Source organism: Mesocricetus auratus, unplaced genomic scaffold (genome assembly GCF_017639785.1).
Source record: "Mesocricetus auratus isolate SY011 unplaced genomic scaffold, BCM_Maur_2.0 Super-Scaffold_4256, whole genome shotgun sequence".
NCBI classification, from domain to species: Eukaryota; Metazoa; Chordata; class Mammalia; order Rodentia; family Cricetidae; genus Mesocricetus; species Mesocricetus auratus.
Genome location: NW_024429182.1, coordinates 111760068 through 111786018, shown reverse-complemented (window position 1 = coordinate 111786018; position 25951 = coordinate 111760068). Strand labels below are relative to the sequence as shown.

The window sequence follows — 25951 nt, the reverse complement described above, 5'->3', positions numbered from 1 at the left end:
GGTTCCTTGGGTTCAGTTCAGTGATTAATTGTGTGTTTGCCTCTGCTTCCATCAGTCACAGGATGAAGGCTCCCGGATGGTTATAGACATCGAGTTCATTATCAGGAATGGGCATTCGAGGTGGTCTCTCCACTATTGCTTAGTTTGCCAATTGGTGTTATCCCTTTAGATCACTCGAGGTTACTCTGGGGCCTGATCTGTATTCGATCCTATGATTCCCTCTTCTCCCTATTCTACCCTCACCCCCTCACCTTCCTGTTCCCCCATGACCAACTCTCTTCCTCTTCACCCCCTCTCTTCTTCCCAGGTCCCACTCCCCCCACCCCTCACCGTGTTCCCCATTAAAAATTTTATGTTCTTATGTTATTCGTGAAGTGTTATAGTTAAGTCCAATAAACTTGTATAATATCTGTAGCCCACTCTATCATTTCATCAGATTCATGCAATTGCCTAGGATGTGGCAATTATTGGGTAAACTTACCTATTTTCATGTTAAGTACGTTTATTTGTAGAAAATTCCCATTGTAGAAAATATCATAATCTCTATCCAAGTTGGCTTTCTCTTTAATGTTCACTATGTCTCCAGCAGGATTTACAAATTGGACATTCATCAGGGAAGAGACTACCTAAAATAAATTTATTAATTCATTTTGAATTATGCCTAGATATCAAGACAGGAAATATGAGGTGTAGATTTCTTCTGATTTTCTATTGTCTCCAAAATGTAACTTTATTAGGAATGTTAAACTTAATACAAGGAGATAAAAGTTCATGTAGCAGTAAAATATCATTAAGGTTGAGAAAAACCAGTTTGTCATTAGTGCTATTCCCTAACATACACAATGCTTATAAAGATAGTTCCTTTTCTCCACCCCTTTCTATCATCAATGTTATATTAAGCAGCTTAATTGAGGTCCTTAATATATGGAAGAATGACTTGATTTCAATTAGGAACTATTTGTTACATTGATAAAAAGCAGTGTCTTCACTTAAATGACTAGTCACTTCATGCTGTTAAACCATTTTGTGAGAAATACGAAAATAACATAATGCATGAAATTAAATTAACAAGGACTTCCTAAAAACTTCAAAAGTTTTATTTTCAGCTATAAAATATTTATATATGGCAGTCATACTCTGGATAATATTATTAGGTTAAACTATCAAATATTGACTGTCTTTGTAAGGGTTTGTCTTGCACTGAAGAGACACCATGAACAAGGTAGCTCTTTTTTTGCTTTTTATTTTTTTATTATTTTAATTTTAAACAGCTTGTTTTACATGTAAATCCCAGTTCCCTCTCCCTCCCCTCCTCCCACACTTCCCCACCATCCCCCCCCAGCCTCCCACCCTATTGCCATTTACTTCTACATAGTGGATATCTAGAGTAAGTCATTTCACTCAGGGCAGGGTACAGGCACTCACCTAAGAGTCAGGGCTGAGAGAGCATGCCTGTTTGTGTTATGGACACACGATGTCTGTTTGTGTGCCAGGGATAAACACTGATCCACTGTCCAGGGCCCCATAGGTTGCCCAGGCCTCCTCACTGACTCTCACATTCAGGGGGTCTGGATCAGTCCCATGCTGGCCTCCCAGGTGTCAGTCTGGGGCCCAAAAGCTCTTCCCTGTTCAGATCAGGTGTCTTTGGTGGTTTTGCCAGCCCATTCTTTGACAATTTGCTCACCGTTCCACTTTCTCTGTCACTGGGTTCCATGGGTTCAGTTCAGTGTTTAACTGTGGGTGTTTGCCTCTGCTTCCATAAGTCACTGGATGAAGGCTCCCGGATGGTTATGGACATCAAGTTCATTATCAGGAATGGGCATTCGAGGTGGTCTCTCCACTATTGCTTAGCTTGCCAATTGGTGACATCCCTTTAGATCACTAGAGGTCACACTGATGCCTGATCTGTCTTCTAACCTATGATTCACTCTTTCCCCTAGTCTACCCCCCATTCAACCTTCCTGTTCCCCCATGACCTACTCTCTTTTCCTCTTCTCCCCCTCTCTTCTTCCCAGCTTCCACTTCCCCCAACCCCTCACCGTATTCCCCATCTGTTCAGAAGAACTTGCCTCATTCCTCTTCTCTGGGGTACCATGCATATCTCTTAGGTTCTTTCCTGTTTCTCAGACTCCCTATCAGTGGAAGTGCAGACTGGCACTATCTTGGTCCATGTCTAAAATCCATATATGAGTGAGTACATACCATGTTTGTCTTTTTGTGACTGGGTTACCTCACTCAGGATGGTTTCTTCTAGTTCCATCAATTTACCTGCGAATTTCAAGACTCCATTTTTTTCTGTTGAGTAATACTCCATTGTGTAAATGTACCACATTTTCTCTATCCACTCTTCAGTTGAGGGGCATCTAGGTTGCTTCCAGATTCTGGCTATTACAAATAATGCTGCTATGAACATAGTGGAGCAGATGCCCTTGTTGTATGAATTTGCCTCTTTTGGATATATGCCTAAGAGTGGAATTGCTGGGTCTTGTGGTAGATTGATTCCCATTTCCCTGATGAATCTCCATATGATTTCCAAAGTGGGTGTAGGAGTTTGCACTATAACCAGCAGTGGAGGAGTGTTCCCCTCTCTCCACATCCTCTCCAGCATAAATTGTCTTTGGTGTTTTTTATTTTAGCCATTCTGATAGGAATAAGATGGTATCTTAACGTTGCTTTGATTTGCATTTCCCTCATGGCTAAAGATGTTGAACACTTTCTTAAGTGTCTGTCATCCATTTTAGACTCCTCTATTGAGAATTCTCTATTTAGTTCTGTACCCCACCTTTTAATTGGATCCTTTGGTGTTTTGGAGATTCGCTTCTTAAGTTCTTTGTAAATTCTGGGGATTAGCCCTCTGTCAGATGTGGGGTTAGTGAATATCTTTTCCCAAGACTGCTTATTTGTCTTGTTGACTGTGTCCTTTGCCTTACAGAAGCTTTTTAGTTTCAGGAGGTCCCGTTTGTTAATTGTCGATCTCAGAGTCTATGCCACTGGTGTTATGTTCAAGAAGTGGTCTATGTACCAACTCTTGAAGATTTTCTCCCACTTTCTTTTCTAAAGGTTTCAATGTGGCTGGATTTATGTTGAGATCTTTGATCCATTTGGACTTAAGTTTTGTACAAGGCGATAAACACAGATCTATCTGCAGTCTTCTGCATACTAATACCAGGTATGCCACCAACAGTTGTTGAAGATGCTTTCTTTTTTCCATTGTATAGTTTTAGCTTCTTTGTCAAAAATCAAGTGTTCATAGGTGTGTGGGTTAAAATCAGGGTTTTCAATTCAGTTCCATTTGTCTTCCTGCCTATTTTTGTGCAAATACCAAGCTGTTTTCAGGACTATAGCTCTATAATAGAGCTTGAAGTCAGGTACGGTGATGCATCCTCAATTTCCTTTATTATATAGGGTTGTTTTGGCTATCATGGGCCTTTTGTTTTTCCATATAACATTGATTATTGTTCTTTCAAGGTCTGTGAAGTATTGTGCCGGAATTTTGATAGGGATTGCATTGAATCTGTAGACTGCTTTTTGCAAGACTGCTATTTTTATTATGTTGATCCTACCAATCCAAGAGCATGGAAGATCTTTCCATTTTCTGGTATCCTCTTTGATTTCTTTCTTTAAAGATTCAAAGTTCTTGTTATACAGTTCTTTCACTTCCTTGGTTAGCATGATCCCCAGATATTTGATGCTGTTTATGGCTATTATAAAGGGTGGTGTTTCTCTCATTGATTTTTCAGCCAGTTCATTATCTGTGTATAATAAGGCCACCGATTTTTTGGAGTTTACCTTGTATCCTACCACTTTGTTGAAGGAATTTATCATATCTAGGAGTTCCGTTGAGGAGTTTTTCAGATCTCTTATGTAAAATATCATATCATTTGCAAATAGTGAAAGCTTGACTTCTTCTCTTCCTATTTGTATCCCCTTGATCTCCTTTTGTTGTCCTATTGCTGTAGCTAGAAATTCAAGTACAATATTGAAGAGATATAGAGTGTACAGCCTTGTCTTGTTCCTGATTTTAGAGGGATTGCTTTGAGTTTCTCTCCATTTAGTTTGATGTTAGCTGTTTGTTTACTGTATATTGCTTTTATTGTATTCAGGTATGTTCCTGTTAACCCTGATCTCTCTAGGACCTTTATCATGAAGGGATGCTGGATTTTGTCAAAGACTTTTTCAGCATCTAGTGAGATGATCATGTGGTTTTTCTTTCACAGTTTGTTTATATGGTAGATTACATTGATAGATTTTCTAATGTTGAACCATCCCTGCATTCCTGGGATGAAGCCTACTCGATCATGGTGGATTATTTTTTCTGATGTGTTCTTGAATCCGGTTTGCGAGTATTTTATTGAGTATTTTTGCATCGATGTTCATGAGGGAAATTGGTCTATAGTTTTCTTTCTTAGTTGTGTCTTTGTGTGGCTTGTGTATCAAGGTAATTGTAGCCTTGTAAAAAGAGTTTGGCAGTGAGCCTCCTACTTCTATTGTGTGGAATACTTTGAGGAGTATTGGAATTAGGTCTTCTTTGAATTTCTGGTAGAATTCTGCACTGAATTCATCTGCGCCTGGGCTTTTTTTGTTTGGGATACTTTTGATGACTGCTTCTATTTCATTAGGGATTATAGATCTGTTTAGATTGTTTATCTGTTCTTGATTTAGTTTTGGCAAGTGATATCTATCCAGGAAATTGTCCATTTCCTTTAAATTTTTGAATTTTGTGGAGTACAGATTTTCAAAGTATGCCCTGATGATTCTCTGGATTTCCTCAGAGTCTATTATTATGTCCCCTTTTTCATTTCTTATTTTGTTAATTAGCATGCTCTCTCTGTGTCTTTTGGTTAGTTTGGACAGAGGTTTGTCTATTTTGTTGATTTTCTCAAAGAACCAACTCTTTGTTTCATTGATTCTTCTCAATGATTTCATGGTTTCTACTTGATGGATTTCAGCCATCAATTTGATTATTTCCTGGTGTCTGCTCCTCCTGGGGGAGTTTGCTTCTTTTTTATAGAACATTCAGCTGTGCTATTAATTCTCCAGTGTGACTCTTCTCCAGTTTTTTCATGTGTGCACTTAGTGCTATGAACTCTCCTCTCAGCACTGCTTTCAGAGTGTCCTATAAGTTTGTGTATGTTGTGTCTTCATTCTCATTGAATTCCAGGAATTCATTAATTTCTTTTTTATTTCTTCCTTTACCCAGGGATGATTCAATTGTGCATTGTTCAATTTCCATGAGTTTGTAGTGTTTCTGTGATTTGTGTTATTGTGGAATTCTAATTTTAATGCATGGTGGTCTGATAAGATACAGGGGTTATTCCCTTTTTTTGTATCTGTGGAGATTTGCTATGTTTCCTATTATGTGGTCAATTTTAGAGAAGGTTCCATGTGACACTGAGAAGAAGGTATATCCCTTTGTGTTTTGGTGGAATGTTCTATAGATATTTGGTAAACCCTGTTGGGTCATAACTTCTATTAATTCTTTTGTTCTTTGTTAGCAGTGTCTGGATATCCTGTCTAGCAGTGAGAGCAGAGTGTTGAAGTCTCCTACTATTAGTGTGTGAGATTTTATGTGTTATTTGAGCTTTAATAATGTTGCTTTCACGAATGTAGGTGCCTTTGTATTTGAGGCATAGATGTTCAAAATTGAGACTTCATCTTAATGGACTTTTCCTTTGATGAATATGAAATGTCCTTCTTCGTCTCTTTTGATTGATTTTAATTTGAAATCTAGTTGGTTAGATATTAGGATTGCTATACCCACTTGTTTCTTGGGTCCGTTTGATTGGAAAAATCTTTTCCCAAGTCTTAACTCTGAGTTAACCTCTGTCTTTGATGTTGAGGTGTCTTTCCTGTATGCAGCAGAAGGATGGGTTCTGTCTTCATATCCATTCTGCTAGTCTGTCTTTTTATAAGTAAGATGAGAACGTTGACATTGAGGGATATTAATGACCATTGCTTGATGATTCTTGTTTGTGCTTGATTTATTGATAGTGGAAGGTTCTCCTCCCTTTTTCTTTTGGTGTTTTGTAAAGTGGGATTATCTATTCCTGTGTCTTTGTGAGTGTAGTTATCTTTGTTGGGTCTAGGTTTTCCTTCTAGCACTTTCTGTAGAGCTAAGGTAGCTCTTATAAAGGAAAATATTTAATTGATGCTAGTTTACAGTTCAGAGGTTTTATTCCTTATCATAATGACTGGTGGCATGCAGGTAGACATGGTGCCTGAAAAGGAGCTGAGGCTACTACGTCTTGATCCATAGGCAACAAGAAGTGATATTCAGAGTCAAACTGTTCATAGGTTGAGCATAGGAGACCTCAAACTCCCAAAGTGACACACATTCACTAACAAGGCAGACACTACTCCAACAAAACCACACTTCCAAATAGTGTCACTCTCTTTGGAGGCCATTTTCTTTAAAACCACCACACTGACATTGTGCCAGTGTTGGCTAGATCATAATTCTTACCACTAATGTGATTTGCATTAATGGCCATGAGAGAATATTAAAATCAACAATTTGGCAGAAATGCTCCTAGATACTTGGCTTTGAGCTCATTGTTCATTTTAAGAAACTAATTTCCAAGACACTTTATTGAGTATCTCATTCTTTAAGTTGTTTTTATGTTTTAATATCCAACATCATTACTATAGACTATTTCTTTCTTTCCTTATTAGTTCTGAAGAATTTATTTATCTGTACCATATGAAGATGTACACTGCTAAGTATACATCTTTAGCTATGGTAATAGTGTCTATTTATATATAGACAAATTACCTGCAAGGAGTAAAATTCAAATCCCTTCTCAGTTTTCTCTGACTATGTATCCACTTGCTGTAAAAGTAACTAATGAAGTGAATTAGTCACAGCATATACAGCTTTATATAGTTTGTAACTAGTGCCATTCATGGACATTTCAGACTTGTACCTGGATGTCCATTCCAGTAGCATTTTTCTGAACATTTCTTGAGTTTCTTGCAGGTAGATAATGACAAAGAACAATGAAAATAATTCCCCTATAATTTAGTAGGAGAAATACTACTACTGAAGTTTGAAGAGTATACTGTCTGTGTAAAATTTTAAAGCCAAGTATCTCCGAATAATGATGTGAAAAACCTTAGAGTCCCCTGGAAGTAGTTGAAGAGGAATTCTTCATTAATTGTAATTATATCCCATTGTGAGGTAGTGACCCAGATTCTCCGAATGTCTACAAATTGCCATAGTCTTAGGTTCACATGTAGAGGAGAGTCTATAACATAAACTATAACAACGTTTTCTTAAGACATCATGATCTGATTATAATATATACTAACTCTTTTAATGAATAATTTTATGTTATATATGACAATAGTCACAAAGGCTAAACAGATATCATGTCTTTATATCTCTTATCTCCATTCAGAGGCAAATTGAAGTCCTGGGTCATCATCTGAAATGATAAGTACCAACCACTTCCAGCTGAAATAGATTACCAGAGGTGCCATGGCAATTGAAATAGATGTGTCATTTATATCTATCTGGTATAAATAAGGAAAGTGTTCATAGTTAATCATGAGATGATGGAAAGTATTCAAGGTTACTTAAGAGAGGAAGAAATGGTTCATAAGTTACCCATCCCACAATGAGGGATGCTCTCTATATCTGGACAATAGGCCCTCCCTGGAATGAAATGACAGACTCTAGAGATCCCCATGGAGGGCCTTACCCTCCCTGGGAACAGAATGTGGATTGGGTAGTGGGCAGTGGAGGCTGGTGGGGAGAAGCAGCATGTAGGGGAGGGAGAGGGAGCTGAGACTGACATGGGAAGCAAGCTTGCTTCTAATTTAAATATATAAGAAAAAGTGTTTCAAAAATAAATAAAATTAACTTTATGAGGAAGAAGTACACAAATATCAGTCTTTATGTAAATTCCACAAAGTATCATTTTTGTGAAATTAAATTATTCATCATATTAAATATTTGTTAAAACCAATTCTTTCTGATTTTCCTTAATTAGAAGATATATATTTACTCTTCCAAAAAAGTCACATTCCCATTGTCTCTATGTTCTATTTCCCATAATGTTCTCTAATCTACACTTTAAGGAATCTGAATGTTTATGTTTTGAAATGTATAGATAAAAATAGACAGAAATTCAGTTGCTACCTTACAATCTACCAAGCAACTAAGAAAACCAAAATGTAAATAGACAGTGTTCCTAAAATCCAAACCACCCACCTTACCCCTGGAATCCTGGAGATGTACAGGAGTGGTCCAAGCATGGCAGATGGCAACCACATTGGTCCAGTAAGTACCACTAAATATCTTCTCTGGTATCTACAGTGGTAGTAAGGAAAATAATCACCTCTTTTTGAGGATAAACTGATTTTATTCCAATCAGCCAATAGTTTACATTCAACTTTAACTAGCAGGAAAATATTGGGTAAAACATAAGGGTCCCTATTGATTTCATCAATGGCAAAATAAAGAGTTAAAATCAAGTGAATGTTCTTAGTTGTCAACCTGAAACAGCAGATCACAGTGATCATTAGAGGTTATGCTTTAAATGTGATAATACAAATTTCATTTAATGTGGATTATATAAGGAATTTTTTGTGGTTTTGTTTGTTTGTCTTTTGTTAATTTTTGTATGTTTGCTATGGTTATACAAGTCCTGCTAATGTGGAACATGAGAACATGTGGATTTTTATAATGGCTTTGGGTTGATCTTTGTCAAATGTAATTTTGTCAACTGGAGTTTTCCTAGAGTTTACTTTTGTTGTCTGTGAAATGTTGAGTAGCTTGTAGAACATAAGCAGGTTCTGTTTAAACAAAAATCTCCTGACATAATCTTGGAATTCTTTGGCAAAATACAAGTGAAAAAATGAGGGAATGTTGCTATCTCCTGAGTTCATGGGCCTTTTATCATCAGAGACAAAACTGTCTAATGCCATGAAATTGTTATGACCATAAGGAATCAGAAGTCAAATTTATTTTTAGGCAGCTGCTATAATGCTTATGGATTCATAGATGTTACAAATATAATCGTTATTCCTCTTATTTCACTCCAGGCACCTTTCTCTTTTTATTTATGCACTTGAGGCCATACTATTTTATTTGATTTGGGACAGACTATAACAATGTGGATAACTATTGATGTGTTCAGTCCTATTTACTTAACTAGATTTCAAAGCACTTGGACTTGCTTTATGTTGGTGATCTGTGAATAGTCAACCTTTGTGCCTTCTGGAATATCTTGACTTTTTATTTCATTTTTTATTGAAACAGTTAACTATTTATGTAATTTTCTTATACAGATGATTATTGATAATCTTGTTTTAAAAGATTTTTTATCATTTCAGTCATTTTTAGTATAGTGTGTTGTTTGTTCACCACTCTTGCATTTTTGTATTGCTTTATCATTACACAAATTGCTTTATCCAAGTAACTAGACAGAGTTTGAGGCTGTGCAGCTGGTATTATATTAAATGAACTTATTCTGTGCTCTATAATTTCACATGTCTCATATGCTGCTGAATTGTAGTTTTCCTTTATTTCTAACAATTTTCTCATTCTTTCTGAAGTACATAAAAATATCTCTTGTTTTCTAGTTCCTTGCCATTCTGTGATGGAGAAAATTATGTGTTGCTTTTAGTTTTGAATTTGAGTACTTCAACTCATGTAGTACATTGTTTCAAAAAAATTCTTTGAAATTGATGTTTGTTTCCTTTTTCTAATTTACCTTCATTTTCTGTGAATACCTGCTATTAATTACATTCTATTTTTTTTTGTTTTTACGAGACAGGGTTTCTCTGTATTGTTTTGGAGGCTATCGGTCCAGCCTGGCCTCGAACTCACCGATTTCCGCCTGCCTCTGCCTCCCGAGTGCTGGGATTAAAGGCGTGCACCACCACCGCCTGGCCTATTAGTTACATTCTTAATGTTCATATATTTCACTAATTTCTGGATAATTTTTAATTGAAATAAAATTATGTCAATTTTTCTATTTTGTCCTACATCTATATCTTTCAGGGTTATTCCCATTTTAACACTCTATGTCCATACACCTGTTGAAAGCCTTTATATTTTATTGTACTTGCTATACACACATATTTATGAATATATGGAATTTTTTGTTATTTTGAGTGGTTTTTTTCTTCTTTTGTGCTGATATTCTTTTATTTTTCATGTTTTTATGCTTCCCAAGCTTACCATTTTGCATTAGATTAAAAATAGATGTTTATCTCCGGAAAAAGCTAAATTTCCTTCTGCAAGCAGCCATTATTTGCCTGAAGTTCTTGATATAGTGATGGGACACCATAAAAATTTGGAAGTTATATGTAAACATGTCTGTCAATATTGATGCTGGACAATTCTTGAAGAGACCATTCTTTAGAAACTTTTGAGTATAATCAAAAATTGTGATCTTATTTATTTTCAAGAAACTAATTTAAGTTGCACAGTTTGTTACAATCTAAATAATACTCTTTACATATCTATTTGTATTGACCATTATAAACTAGAAAACTCCAACTTCTATTTGGTTGGTATTCTGTGTTGCCTTTCAAGTTTCTGTTGGTTTATTCCAACAAGAATATGCTTCACTGTGAAAAAACTCTATGTATAGATAACAAAAATAGCAGATTCCAGCTTTATCCATACTGAATAAAATGATTATATATGATCAGATTTAGCAACTGATAGCTACTAGAAGACAGAGGCAGTCTACTTTCTTTAAGTTTTTAGGTTGTTTCCCTTCATTAGAAAAACCACATTCCAGTGGAAATTGACTTATCTACAAAACTCTGGGCAGTACAAATTGGACATGGTAGGCTTAAACAAGGGGAAGACAGACAGTTGTATAAGTAGGGAAGGATGACTGATCTCGGATAGTTATGAGAAAGGCATAAATGTTATCACATTATATTACATGAAAATCTAAATCAATGAAATTAAAGTTTTAAAATAGCACAAGCTAGTATTTATAAATGAGAAAATTGATGTATAATTAATGTAGTAATCAAGGGATAACAACCAGGAAAAATATTCTCAATGACTCTTTGGATATTACAAAAAGGAAAAAAAATAACTATCATACAATGAAGTTTTACCACTCCAGTACAATATTAGAGGATGTACACATGTTTTAGTTTTATTTATACTCTGCTTTTCTGTGGTTAGGAATTGCACTTATGTTGGGTTAATTACCAAGTGATGAATGGCTGAGAAAAATATGATATACATAGAAGAAGATCATTAGTCTCCTTCTTTTTACTTGGGTCAAAAGGAAATAGCAAAAAAATAAAGTTACAGATTATCAAATTATAACCTGCATACTCATTTACAGAGAGCTGAAGTAGATTTTTTTTCAAGACACAAAAGTGGCTGAATTTTTTGTTTGGGAGATTTTAGTGACCAATTATATTTCTTTAGGGGTTACAGGTCTATTTGAGTTGTTTATCTGATCTTGATTTAACTTTGGTAACTGGTATCTAGGGAGAAAATTATCTGTTTCTTTTTAATTTTATATAAATTATATAAAGTACAAGTATGACCTAATGATTCTTTGGTTTTACTAGGTGTCCGATGTCATGGTCTCCTGATTTTGTTAATTTGCACATTATCTCTGCCTTTTTGTTAGTTTGGATAGTGGTTTGTTTATCGAGATGGTTTTCTCAAAGTAACAACTCTCTGTTTCATTGATTCTTTGTATAATTTTTTGTTTCTATTTTATTGATTTCAGCTATCACTTTGATTACTTCCTGACATTTACTCCTTTTGGATGTATTTGCTTCTTTTTTGTTCTAGAGCATTTTGGTTTTCTCTTAAGTTGCTAGTATATCTCTCCAATTTTTAGTGACAGTACTTAGTTTAATGAGCTTTCCTCCAAGCATCACTTTTATTTTATCTCTTGAGTTTGAGTATGTTGTGCATTCGTTTTCATTGTATTTTAGGAAGTATCTAATTGACACAGAGAGATTTCAGGTTCTACTTTATGTTATTTCTGTTGTTGAAGTCCAGTCTTATTTTATGGTGGTCTTATATGATACAGGAGGTTATTATCATTTTCCTTTATCTGTTGAGACACTCTTTGTGACTGAGTATATCATCAATTTTGGAGAAATATATGTGAGTCACTATGAAGTTATATTATATTTGTTTGAGCAAATTGTTCTCTAGACGTCTGTTAGGTCCATTTTGTGTATAAAGTATGTTTCTTTGTTTAGTCTTTGTCTGAATGAATCATTTGTTTGTGAGAGTGGGATATTGACATCTCAGACTATTAATGTGTGAGGTTAAATTTGTGACTTTAAGCTTCTGTAAGGTTACTTTTCCTGATAAATCGCTAATATACAAATATATAAAGTACTCTAGAGAGGAGGCATGAACAAAGGAAACCATCCAATGTTTTAAAAAAATGGGATACAGATGTAAACAGAGAATCCATTAATGTATCCTAAAATAACTAGAAACACAGAAATGTTCAACATCTTTAGAAATCAAGGAAACACAAATCAAGACTACTTTAAGTTTCCATCTTACACTTACCAAAATAGCTAATATCAAAAACACAAATAACACCTCATCTAGCCTTTTACTGATGGCATATCCTTTGAATCTGAGCATTCAGACAGATGCAAATGATTCTTTGTGAGTTCAAGGACTACTTGGTTTCAGGGTAAATTCCAGGGCATCCAGAGTTACACAGAGAGCCCCTGTCTCAAAAGAAAGGAAAAAAAGAAAAACAAAAATAGTAAAAAAAAAACCAGAAAATACAAACAAAAAACAAATGATAGCTGTTGCTGGAGAGATTAAGCATCCAAATGAACACTACTCTATTGCTGGTTGTAGTGCAAAATTATACATCCATTGTGAAAAGCAATATGGTGGTTCCTCTGAAACTTGGGAATCAAGCAATAACACACTTGGGCATATATCCAAAGGACACACAATTCTAACACAAAGACATGCTTAAATGAGGTTCTTACTGGATTTATTTACAATAGCCAGAAACTGAAAACAATCTAAATGTCTTTCAACTGAAGATCAGATAAAGAAAATGTGGTATATTTTCACAATTGAGGATCTAATTTAGGGTTTCTATTGCTGTGGAAAAACTCCATGACTATGGAAACTCTTATAAAGGAAAACATTTTATTGATGTGGCAGCTTTCAGTTTCAGGGTTTTAGTCCATTATCATCCTGATAGGGTGTAGTGTGGTATGAAGGCAGACATGGTGCTGTCTACATTTTGATTGGAAGACAACAGTAAGTAGACTGAGACACTGGGAGATATCTTGTGCTTAGGAAATCCAAAAGCTCACCCCAGCAGTGATTCACTTCCTCCAATAAAGCCATATCTACTGCAAAAAAGCAAGCCTCCTAAAAGTGGCACTCCCTATGATGTTATAGGAGACAATTACATTTAAATTACCACATTCCACTTCCTGGAACCCATATCATAATGCAAAATGCATTTAGTCCAAAAACAAAATGCCTCACAGTCTATCATTATCTCAATAGTATTTAGAATTCCGAAGACTCTCCTGAGATTTATACAATCCCTTATCTGTAATCCACTATAAAAATCAACTTGTGTTTTAGAGTTTCTATTGCTGTGCAGAGACACCATTACCATGGAAACTCTTGTAAGGAAAAACATTTAACTGGAGTGACTCAATTCTAGTTCAGAGGTTCAATCCAATATCATCTTGGTGGGAGATGGCCGCATGCAATCATACATGGTATTGGAGAAGTAGAAGAAACTCTTACATCTTACAGGCAACAGGAAGTGGTCTGGAACACTGGGCAGTGTCTTGAACATATGTGGAACTTTAAAATCCACTTCCACAATGACGAACTTTCTTTATCAAAGCTATGCCTTGATAGTGACATCTCCAAATAGTGACACTTGTTTTGGTGTCTTTGGTTCTTTCAACCAACCACATTCCACTCCCTGTCCCCAAAGTGTTGTAGTCATATCATAATGCAAAAATTCATTCAGTCCAAATTCAAATGACCCCATAGAAAAGAAGAAGCTCAAATTTATTTAAAACTCTAAAGTTTAATGTTTCTTCTAAGATTCATGCAAATTTCTTAACTGAAATCACCTATAATATCCAAATAAAAAACAATTCATATACTTTCATTGTATAATGGCATGGAATATACACTATCATTATAAAATGTAAGGAAGGGAGCATATCAAGTGAATACTGGTCCAAGGCAAGACCAAAACCCACTGGGAAAAATATGGACTCTGCATAATATCAAAGCTCTGTTTATATCTCCAACTGCTTTTAGTTTTGTTTAGTGCAATATACTTCTTTCTCTTTGGCTGCTTCCATTCATTATTAGCAGATTTCCTAAGCAGGTATCACACTACTCTAGTGTCCTAATATCTTGAGATCTCCAAGGTAATTCAGGCTTCAAAATGACATCTTCATGTAATGTTAATTCAGTGTACTCTCTAGGCCTACATTCAGAAACCTAGAGACACATGCCTGGCTCAGTAGCTATTCTTATTCAGGGGTCAAATTCCATAGGCTCTTTCTTCTATCCTTAACCTACAAAACCACATGGACAAATTCTGCTGTTTGCTGGGTCTGGAACATAGATGACCCTCTCATTCAATTGCATCTTCAACTGTGCTCTGTCTTTCACTGCCTGGGCTGCCTCTCCTGAAGCTTGCTATGTAGACAAGGCTGGCCTCAAACTCAGCGATCTGAAAGCCTTTTGTTTCCAAGTGTTGGAATGAAAAGCATGCATCACCACACATTGCTCTAAGCTTTTCACAACTTGAAAATTTAGTCCTGAGGTCACTACTTCCTTTAGTTTGTCTATTAATTATTTTATCTCAAAGAACACATAATTTAGCTCTAGTCCTTTTCCAGGTGTGTTTCTTCTCAATGTGTAGGTTTTGTATTTTTTATTTGCTCTGCTTGCTCTTTTTTTCTAAAAAATTTCATCAGAGTTAACACTAAAAAGCACATGGCAGAGTTAGCCCCAGGCAGACTCTTCAGAAAAAGGCAAAAAGAAGCCACATTCTTCACCAAAGTATCACAAGAATGATCTCTAGATCACATATTGATATTATTCTCCTTGGTAAATCACTTGAACCAGCACCCCACAGTTCAGATAACTCTTTGCACCACTGTCTTCCATGTTATTACTAATATGGACAATTACACAGTGCTTAAACATTCACTGTGTTCTTAGCCTAAACTCTCAAGTCCATATTTCTGTAATAAAAACCTAGTCTGGCCTACAACAGCATTGCCTTAGTCTGTTTTACCAAATTCTGTCTTGATGTGAAGAGACACAGCAACTCTTGACAAGGAAAGAATTTAATTGAGGTGGCAGTTTACAGTTATAGGGGTTTAGTCCATTATCATCATGGTGGTGATCATGGGAGCATGCAGGAAGGCTGGGTGCTAGCTACATCTTGATAAGAATGAAACAGAAAGTGGAATGAGACACTGGTAAGTATCTTGAATATAGGAAACTACAAAGTCTACTCCTGCAGTGACACACTTCCTCCAAAAATGCTATAACTACTCCAACAAAGCCACATCTCCTAATAGTGCCACTCCCTATGAGCTTACAGGGGCCAATTACATCCAAACTATAAAAGTAGAGTATTAGTCAGCTGTATGAAAAAATGACACCAAGAAATATGCAAGAAAATGTGATTGGAACTAGAGAAAATCATCCTGATTGAGGCAACTCAGATCCAGTGAGACAAATTCAGACATAAATACTCATTTATAAATGAGTATTATTTGTATAGACAGGCAGATCTCTGTGAGTTCAAGACCCACCTGGACTACAGAGGGGATTTCAGGAAAGGATCCAAAACAACACAGAAAAACCCTGTCTCAAAAAACCAAAAAAATGAGTATTAGTTGTTATGTAAATAATTACCATGCTACAAACCCTTGTTGTGGAACAACACTTCTGTACACTGTAAATATTGTTTGCTCTCATTGGGTGTTAATAAAAGCTGCTTTGCTTATATCAAGGCAGAATACATCTAGGCAGGAAAGCCAAATTGAATACAGGGAGAAAGAAGGTTGGAGTCAAGAGAGATGTGAGCCAGCTGCCCAAGAAACAAGATGCTAGCAGAAGGCTAAAGACATGGCAATGTGGCAATACATAGATTAAAAGAAATGGGCTAATTTAAATGTAAGAGCTAGCTAGTAAAATCCTGAGCTATTCAGCCAAGCATTTTGTAATTAATGTTAAGCATCTGAATGATTATTTAAAATCAGCTGTAGATTGGAGAGGGGCAGAGAAACCCCAATTACAAACCACAGTCTAAAAAAACCTAAGTAGCAGAAAGTACTTTTATCTTCTACTTTGAAAGGGAAATAAAATAGATTTTGCATTTGTACTGGTAGTAGGTGATGATGGGAAAAAGAAGGATCAATTTAGGGAGAGAGGGAATACATAGAGAAACTGCTAAAATAGATCAGAATGTAGGGGACAATACAGAAATCCAGCTCAGTAGAAACTTTCAGGAACCTATGAGGTTTATTCTATAAAGGACTCCTAGTAATGGAGAAGATGGATCTTGAACCAGCCATCTTCAGTAACTAGGTTATGATCCCAGTGGTGGGACTGGCACATCATCCCAGTGACTAAATCCATGATCTGCAACCTGCTCTGTCTGCAATGTGTGATGGGGTAATGGTGGCTCAGAGATTGTGGTATTGGTTAGGTAATGACTGAATTAAACTATGACCTACATCAGGAGAAGAAACCCATTCATGTCAACACCTAGATGCACAGGGTCTGGAATCTGTATGCCTCAGAAATCTATACTAGAATCAACATGACTGACAAAAGAAATTCCATGAAATCATTCCTAATTGTATTCTGCTATACTCATAGGATTGGTGCCTAGCCCAATAGTCATTCAAGAGAAGGTTTCTCCAGCAATTGATGGGAACAGGTACAGAGACCACAATCAAACATTAGGTAGAGCTCAGGGAATTCTGTAAATGATGGGGAATAAGGATTATAGGAACCCTAGGGTTCAAGTACATCAGGAGAACACAACCCATCAACAGAGCCCATAGGTGCTAATAGAAATTGAAGTAGCAACCACAGAGCATGCATGGATCTGCACCAGACCCTCTTCATACATGGTATTTTGTTTTATCTTTGGTATTTTTATTGGATTCTTAACAAGGGAGTAGAGGTGTCTCTGCCTTTTTGCCTGCTTATGACCTGTTTCCTTCTACTGGATTGCTTTGTTCAGCTTTGATATAATGGTATATGTCTAATATTATTGCATCTTACTATTCCAAGTTCAATTGATATTACTGGAAGTCCTACTAATACATCATGGAAATATTCCTTCGATTTATACCAATTGCTATTTGCTCAGATCAAGTTGGGTTTAAAAGTCTTGAATGGAAGATACTTAATTTTCTGCAACCTCCAGTCCTTCTCTCTGAGCTATTACAATTCCATTTCCTGGAATTTTTTCCACTGAGTTTTACTGCATTTCTCTACCTTTTGTGGACTCAGTGGATTTTATTTAAATTGATCATTTGTGCCCATAAAAAGGAAGAACATAGCCCTATTGTACATGTTGCTACCCTCCTTTAAATACACCCTGGAAAGCAGAAGTAGTTTACTTTTACATTACCATAAAAAGGCTCTTGGAGTTCCTGACTGACCAAACTATTTCTACATCTTGGATAGCATTTTTCTGGAGACAAATATATACTTTGTCTTAGCTTCTTTTTTATTGCTATGGAGAGACAAAGGCAAATCACAAAATGAAACTTTTAATTGAGGCATTTCTTCCACATCCATTGTTAATTTTTGAACATCGTGGTGAGAAACATTGCAATAGGAAGACACGGAATCACCTTCAAGCAGTAGCTGAGGGTATACATCTTACCTGAAATTTGGAGACAGGAAGAAACAGGGATTTGGCCTGGATTATACTTTTGAACTTCAATATTTATGCATTCAGAACAACCAAACTGATCCTTTACACTCCCAAGTCCCTCATACTCCTTAATAACTCGATGGCAAGCTGTACAATTGCTGTTTCAAAAGGCATGTCTAGTTCAAACATTGAAAGTTCTGGTATGTCCTAACTTTCCTTATTTCTTTTAATAGCCCATGCTTAAAGTTCTCACCTGAATATTGAGTCACAGATTTTTAGTTTTTTGTATACTATAGTTTATACTTGAATGCTATCTTTTATGATGTTTACCACTGCTCTCTGATTCTTTTTAGATAAGAGGTTAAATCGAAGGATGCTAGCCACATCTGTCTTATTGCAATACCTCATTCACATAATCAATTTCCTGTTTTACTGCCATCTTGACTGTACATGCTCTTGTAACTACACATAACTGGGACCAGGGAAGCTGCAGCTTCTGCTGGCCTCCAATCTTGACACTTGTGCACTAATCTCAAATATAGTAGTACTTCCTCTGAACTTTTAACTGTTTACAGGACATCTCTGTATTGTGGAGTGGACCCATATCATCATCCAGAAATGCCATCTCAAACCACATAGATGAAGACTACCATCTTGTTATTTCCCCAAAGACTCTACTAATTCTGATGAAGAAGCCTAAGTTTCCTTTCTCACTATGATAGCAAGAACCATGTAATGAACACCATACTCTCAAGGCATAGTAACCCACCCTATACAGTCAGGGACAGTGTTATCAGAATTTCTATTCTGAATGCTCCTCTATAAGCCTGCTGAGACTAAATTGCATGCATTGCTTCCATATAAAGAATCATGCACTCACTCTCCCATAACACTGTTTTGTTTTTATGGGATCCTTGTTCTGGTGCCAATCATGTTAAATAATGGAATTTTCCTGGAAAGAAACAGCCCATACCCACATACACCATATAAGCAATCAGCAAACAATTAAGCATGAACATCTCCTAGGTTTAACTTGTGACTAAACGTGATTCATTTGGGGGTTTTCTATAGGAATATGTGTGAGGAGTTAGTAACAGGATAAGAAATGACTGAGATTCAGTTGTAACACCTAAATCCAGCACAGCATGTGTGATCACTCACCGACATTGTCAAGCTGGAGCACACTGAACAATATTCAGCTTGAAAAGGCACCTTTCCAGATGGCTCAATTGTTCTAAATTTCCTATTGGGAGCTAGAGTTCTTTCTGCATCTTTCTTGCCTAATTGGATTGTCAGTCCTACTTTAATGCACTTATTGTTGTCTTAGTATTTTTTGGGAGAGAGAGGAATCATGAATGCTGTCAGTGTTGTGGATTTCCTGGATATATTTTGAATTGTTTATCTTCCTAAGGTGCTTCTGTAGGGGGAATGAATGTTTCTACCAAGTAGGAATCTGCTGGATAACAGATTCAACTAAGTCCTTATAACTTATCATTATACCTATAGATCAATACATCTTTTCTCCCTTATCTGGAAAATGTCCATTTACAAGAGATTTTGCTTAAAACAAAGAGACTAGAGGACTATAGAATGCTCAGTACTTAAGGATATATATCCTTATATCTTTCCCATATCAGAAATCACTGGAACAGAGAATGCAGAAACTGTTTCAACATCAGATGAGATAGATAAGAATAAGAAAACATTATTTCTGGCCACTGCAGTGAAGATGCACAAACCTAGGAATGGCTGATATTTGACAAAGAAGCTGAAATTATACAATGGAAAAATATAGCATCTTCAACAAATGGTGCTGGCATAACTGGATATTGGCATGTAGAAACTTAATTCCAAATGGATCAAAGACCTCAACATAAATCCAGCCACAATGAACCTGTTAGAAGAGAAAGTGGGAGGTACCCTTGAACGAATTGGTATAGGAGTCTGCTTCCTGAACATAACACCAGTAGCACAAACACTGAGATCCACAGTTAATAAATGGGACCTCCTGAAACTGAGTAGCTTCTGTAAGGCAAAGGACACAGTCAGCAATACAAAAAGGCAACCTACAGATTGGGAAAAGTTATTCACTAACCTCACATCTGACAGAGGGCTGATCTCCAAAATTTACAAAAACACAAGAAACAAGTCTCCAAAACACCGAAGGACCCAATTAAAAAGTGGGGGTTTGAACTAAATAGAGAATTCTCAATAGAGGAAACTAAAATGACTGAGAGACACTTTCTTAAGTATTCAACATTCTTAGCCATTAGGGAAATGCAATTCAAAACAACCCTGATAATCTTACTCCTGTCAGAATGGCTAAAACCAAAAACACCAATGACATCTTATGCTGGAGAGGATGTGGAGAAAGGAGAACACTTGTTCATTGCTGGTGGGAGTGCCAACTCTGACAGCCACTTTGTAAATCAGTATGGAGATTCCTCAGGAAAACAGAATCAGACTACCACATTACCCAGCAATTCTACTCTTAGGCATAATCCCAAAAGATGCGCATTCATACAACAAGGATGTCTGTTCCACTATGTTCCTAGTAGTATTATTTGTAATAGCCAGAACTTGGAAGCAACCAAGATGCCCCACAACTGAAGAGTGAATAGAGAAAATGTGGTAAATTTACACAATGGAGTGTTTACTCAGCGGGAAAAAATAATGGAATCTTGAAATTTGCAGGAAAATGGACTTTACTTGAAGAAACCATACTGAGTGAGGTAACCCAGTCACAAAAAGACAAAATTGGTATGCACTCACTCCTATATGGATTTTAGACATGGATCAGGGGAGTGTCAGCCTACAATCCCAGGGCCAGTGAGTCTGGGAGACAGGGAGGTTCCCAAGAGATATGCATTATACCCCAGAGAAGTGGAAAAGGGCAAGATCTCCTGAGCAGATTGGGATCATGGGGAAGAGGAGAGGGAACCAGGAGAAAGAGATGTGGATAAGAGAAGGGTAGAAGAAGATATGGGGGAGCAGGAAAGTTGAGTCTGTGTAAGAATAGAGGATACCAGTATGAGAGATACCATAATATTTGGAGTCCTTATAGCTTTGAGGAGAGAGCTGACACTAGTGAGATTTTTAGAGATCTACTAGGATAAAACCAACTGGAAAACTAAGTAATAGCAGAGAGACTACATTAATTGTCTCTACCTAAGGGTAAGGTTGATGACTTCCTTATACGATATACTAGAACCTTCATTCAATGACTGATGGAAGCAGAGACAGATACTCACAGCTAAACACTGAACTGATTCTCAGGAATCCAGTGACAGATATGGAGGAGTGATGATCAAAGGGGTCAAGATCATGCTGGTGAAACCCACAAAGACAGCTGACTGGACAATGGGGAGCTCTTGATACCCAGACTGATGGTTAAGAGGCCAACAGGGCACTGATCCTAACTCCATGAATGTAGTGTCAGTGAAGAGGCCTTAGAAATCTCTGGGGTCTTGGGTAGCAGATTAGTGTTTACCATGACATACAAATGATCTTTAGGAGCCCATTCCACATGGAAGGATGCTCTCTTAGCCTGGACACATGGGGAAGGCCTTAGGTCCTGCCCTGGACGAAATAACAGACTCTGGAGATCCCTCCAATGAGGTCCTTACCCTCCCTGTGGAAAGATGTGGGGATTGGGCTGGGGGTGCGGGAGTGAGAATGGGACTGGGAGGGAAAAGGGAGGGGTGAGCTGGGATTGACATTTGAAGCATGCATGTTTCTAATTTAATAAAAAGATAAAAAGATGGCAACTTAGAGAAATCAATGGACAGTCTTGTTGTAAAACAATTTGGATAATAACTCTTATTCCAAACAAGACATAGTAATTTTTGAATACAAAAGTTTACAGTTTGAATATGTACAGCAAATGGAGAAAAAATTAAAGGAAGTTGGTTTCTACAGCACAGCTCTAAAACATAATTAAATATATCGCTGGCAACTCATGAGGAAGAATATCTATACATACTATGATACATTCCACTAAAGATTTTATTTGCGCTGGACATTGGTGGCACAAGCCTTTAATCCCAGCACTCAGGAGGCAGAGGAAGGCAGATATCTGTGAGTTCAAGGCCAGTCTGGTCTACAGAGTGAGTTCCAGGACAGCCTCCAAAACAATACAGAGAAACCTTGTCTTAAAAATCAAACAAAAAAGATTTTATTTGCTATGATTAGTATGTCTTTATTTGATTTAATTATAGCTATTCTCTAAAGGTCAGAAATTCCTCCTTTAATATGTAATTATATTTCTATTCTATTAAAGAAAAAAACATATAAATTGATTTACATACTGAGATTTAATCCACAGTCTCAATTTCCTTATCAACTATGCTTTCGATTTTCTAATCATGCCAGAAAAATATGACTGATAAAATAGTCTTAATTTGAGAAGGAGCAAGCTCTTCTGTGTAGGAATTTTGTATAAACACAAAGTTATTATTACTTCAGAAACATAGTTTAAGATATTTTATGAAATAGACACTTAACAATGAGATAAACATAAAGCCCTATATTAAATGAATGTATGCTTATGTTAAGAACTGAAGGAAAATGTTTAGAAATATAGCACATTTCATGTATGCTTAAGGCATTTATGGTAGCATTATTACTTTTTTCATAATTAATATTGACCTTAGATATAATGTAATGTGCAAAGGCAAAGACAGAAATAGCTCTATTTAGTTTCTTTGGATATCTCCTATTTTATGCCACATAATTTTGTGACCCTGAATAGAGAAGTACCTGAAATTTCAACTTTCTGTTTTACAGAAATAAAATATTCAGTGCTTTTATCAAGAGATATATATTGCTGAGGTACATTAGTCCATCAGTTGCTAACTCAGCATTTATGAAAGCAGGGAAATCATATTTTATCAGTTTGATTTTCTGGAAGACAATTTTCCCACTAATATTCAAGTTGTCACATGATCTTTAGTGACATCTCAGTTGCAAGCCTCATCCTTTATGTAGGATACACTTCTCTGCTTCACTTCTCCTTAGAGCATTTCATCTATGTCTGATATTGGATTTATGAATCATCTCCTCATTATCCAATTTCACTATGCACATTCTTTTTTTCAATTTAACCAATATGATGATATGATCTTTTCCCACCCACTCATCATTCTCCAGCCTTTAAAATGATACTTTTCACTAATGTACTAGTAATCTAATAAATGTATGCACTTGATAATTGCTTTCATCTATGAGAATGTTTTGACCATTATTCTACATTTTACATTATCTTACTATACTCTGAAGTTCATTCATAAAACTATGTCTCAAACTATGAGGTCCACTGCACTCTACCCAACACATATAACAGAGGTCTCTATTCAGGAGTCATCATAGGAAAATCTTTACAGCATAATTTTCAATGACAATTTCCTTTAACTTAAAATGTCAAATACTTCAGAACACTCATTGATAAAGAAAAATATAAATATCAGATTGTGTTGTATGCATATCCTCATAATACACACTTTTGTATACTTAGGGTAGTTTTAAAAAGAGAACTAAATGTGCAATAAATAACATAGATGCAAATTAGACATGGGAAATAACACATGAAAATTTGAAATGAGTAAATGTTCTTTACTAGTGGGAAATTTTCAAATTTGTAATTTTCTTACCCATATCAAATGTGAGCAGGAGTCACAATCAACACCATTAATTATGACAAGTGAAGGGGGAGTTAGGATGTCACTGCTTGAAGTGGCATCCCATCTCCTAAAAGGTGAACTAATGCTCTACTGGAATACCTTAAAAAGATGATCTATGAACTTATGACCTAGAACTCTGAATCCTGTCATTGTTAACAGAAGAAAATATGTCTCAATATATGAAACACAATGGAAAGGAAAATAAAACACAAAGTTCTCAGTATAACCAGGCACTTTCTTCTCATCCTCAATGTTACACAACTGTTACACAACCATCACACAACAGAACAATAATACATGTATGACATGTCGATTATTTGCACAAAACCCAAAGTATCTTCTAAAGATAGGTACCAATAAGTCTTGTTGGATGTACCATTATACTCTTCCTCAGGTACTGGGTATTCTGTGATGATAGAAGAAACACAATCAGATCACAGAAATAATACTTTACTGAATATCTAAGAAATAAATAAAATGTTGCATTTTCGTGCTTGTTTCCAGGGAAATTTATGACAGACCTTGAAGTGTGAAATGTTACTACAAAGTTTATCACTTTAGGAAAACAGTAAAAAGTTCATCTATTTAAGCTACTATTCTGCAAAATATGATGTGAGAAGGATGGACAAATAACTGATACCAGTAAAAACAGAAAATTTATTACCAAAGACTTTGCTTATGTTTATGTAGAGAGAGGATGCAAGACAGACAGAATATACAATAGTAGCAGATATTGTACTCATTATTTATCATGATAATTAATTAAAAGTAAGCATATGAAGCACTTACTGCTTGTTTAGATTTCCACTGAAGTGATCATTCTTCATGTGTCCACTCAGCATAAATGGAAAATGAAGTCAAGTTTCTTATGTCCATCCTGATTTTCCTTTTCTTTTCTTTTCTTTTCTTTTTTTTTTAACTTTCTGGGAGTTTATTGCAGCATCAGAAAAGTATCTAACATAGTGTGTTTCAAAACATTTGCTCTTGTAGTAAGAGGGATTTTTACAGGTAACCCATACTGCAGTGGGCCCAAGAATGCATGATCGTGACATCGTGAATGTTGTTGAGTCAGCCCTTGAATCACACATATAAAGCTTTGTCGTTAAGAGGACAATAAGTATCCTTGTGATGAAGCCAGTCTTCACTAGTTTCTTTCACTGGCATCTGAAGGCATCCAAGCTAATTTCAGAGCTAATTTGAAAGTTCCCTTTTCCTTCGCTGTCTTCTTTTGTCTTTTATTTTCAAAAAGCACTTAAGATCAGCAAGACTCCAAAAAGGAAAGGAAAGCCTAAGGACCAAAAAGACCAAAGTCGAAGAAAACATATTTATCATGTCATGAAAGCTGTGAGGCTGAGCAAACCTGCTGGAGGAGGAATCAGGTAGAAAGTTGTGTATCAATTTTACATGTGTGGTCCCACTTGTCTATATTTTTACTGCTGTAATATATTCTAAGGAGTGCACTTATGATTGTCAACAGTTTTCTTCTCAGGCTTTTTTATTATTTTTATTATTAAACAATTTCTGACCTGGAGTTCTACATCTGAGTTTCTATGTTATGGTGACTAGGATAAATTTTGTTTATCGTCATTCTTCTCCGTCCCTCTCATACATCAGTCTATGTCAGCGGAATGAAGGGCACAGACATGACTCCTTTCAGCCAAACTTGCTAATAAGCCCAGTTCACAAAACCTCTTCTCTAATTCCCATTTGATATGGTTGAGTAGGCTTAATTTAGACATTCCAAAGCAAATTTGAAGTGGAATTGAGAAACAACCCATGCATGACATAGTTTAATATACTCTTTCAGAATATATTCCCATGCATGTTGATGATACGGAGTCCCATCATCACATATTTGATATCCAAAGAACAAGAGAACATGCACCACGAACCTACCATACATCCAAGTACGTGCTAATTGAACAAAATTCCGTGGAACTCTATGTTCTGTATAAAGAACTAATAATCATTCTGAATCAATAATGATTTCACAATCAACACAGAAAGTTACATGCTGTTTAATGTTTCCAAACACAAATATGAGTTAGTCTCCACTCATGACTGTCTTCTGATTAGCTATTATATCATCTGCAGCATTGGTTTTATACATTTTTATTACTTACATCGGAATCCTGTGATAGCTAAGTATTGCCTATGCAATTAAACAATGACTTCTGCTTCTCTGGTTTTTCAATGAACAGCTGTGATAGTTACATGCAGCATATGAACTGCCAAGGGGAGTTTGGACAGACTGGTTTTATATGTAGATGCACTCCATATGGATATAAGGCAGATGAGACTCCTTTGTGGTAATAAAGATTTTAATTCTTTTTACATACTAATACTATTTCACCCCTCTCCCTTTTCTCCACACCCTGCACTTTCACCTCACCA

General features: G+C 36.1%; 1 pseudogene; it reads right to left on the bottom strand.

Moving 5' to 3' along the window:
- Positions 1-383: 383 nt before the first annotated feature.
- On the bottom strand, positions 384-24889 carry LOC121134148 (annotated as a pseudogene).
- Positions 24890-25951: the final 1062 nt, after the last annotated feature.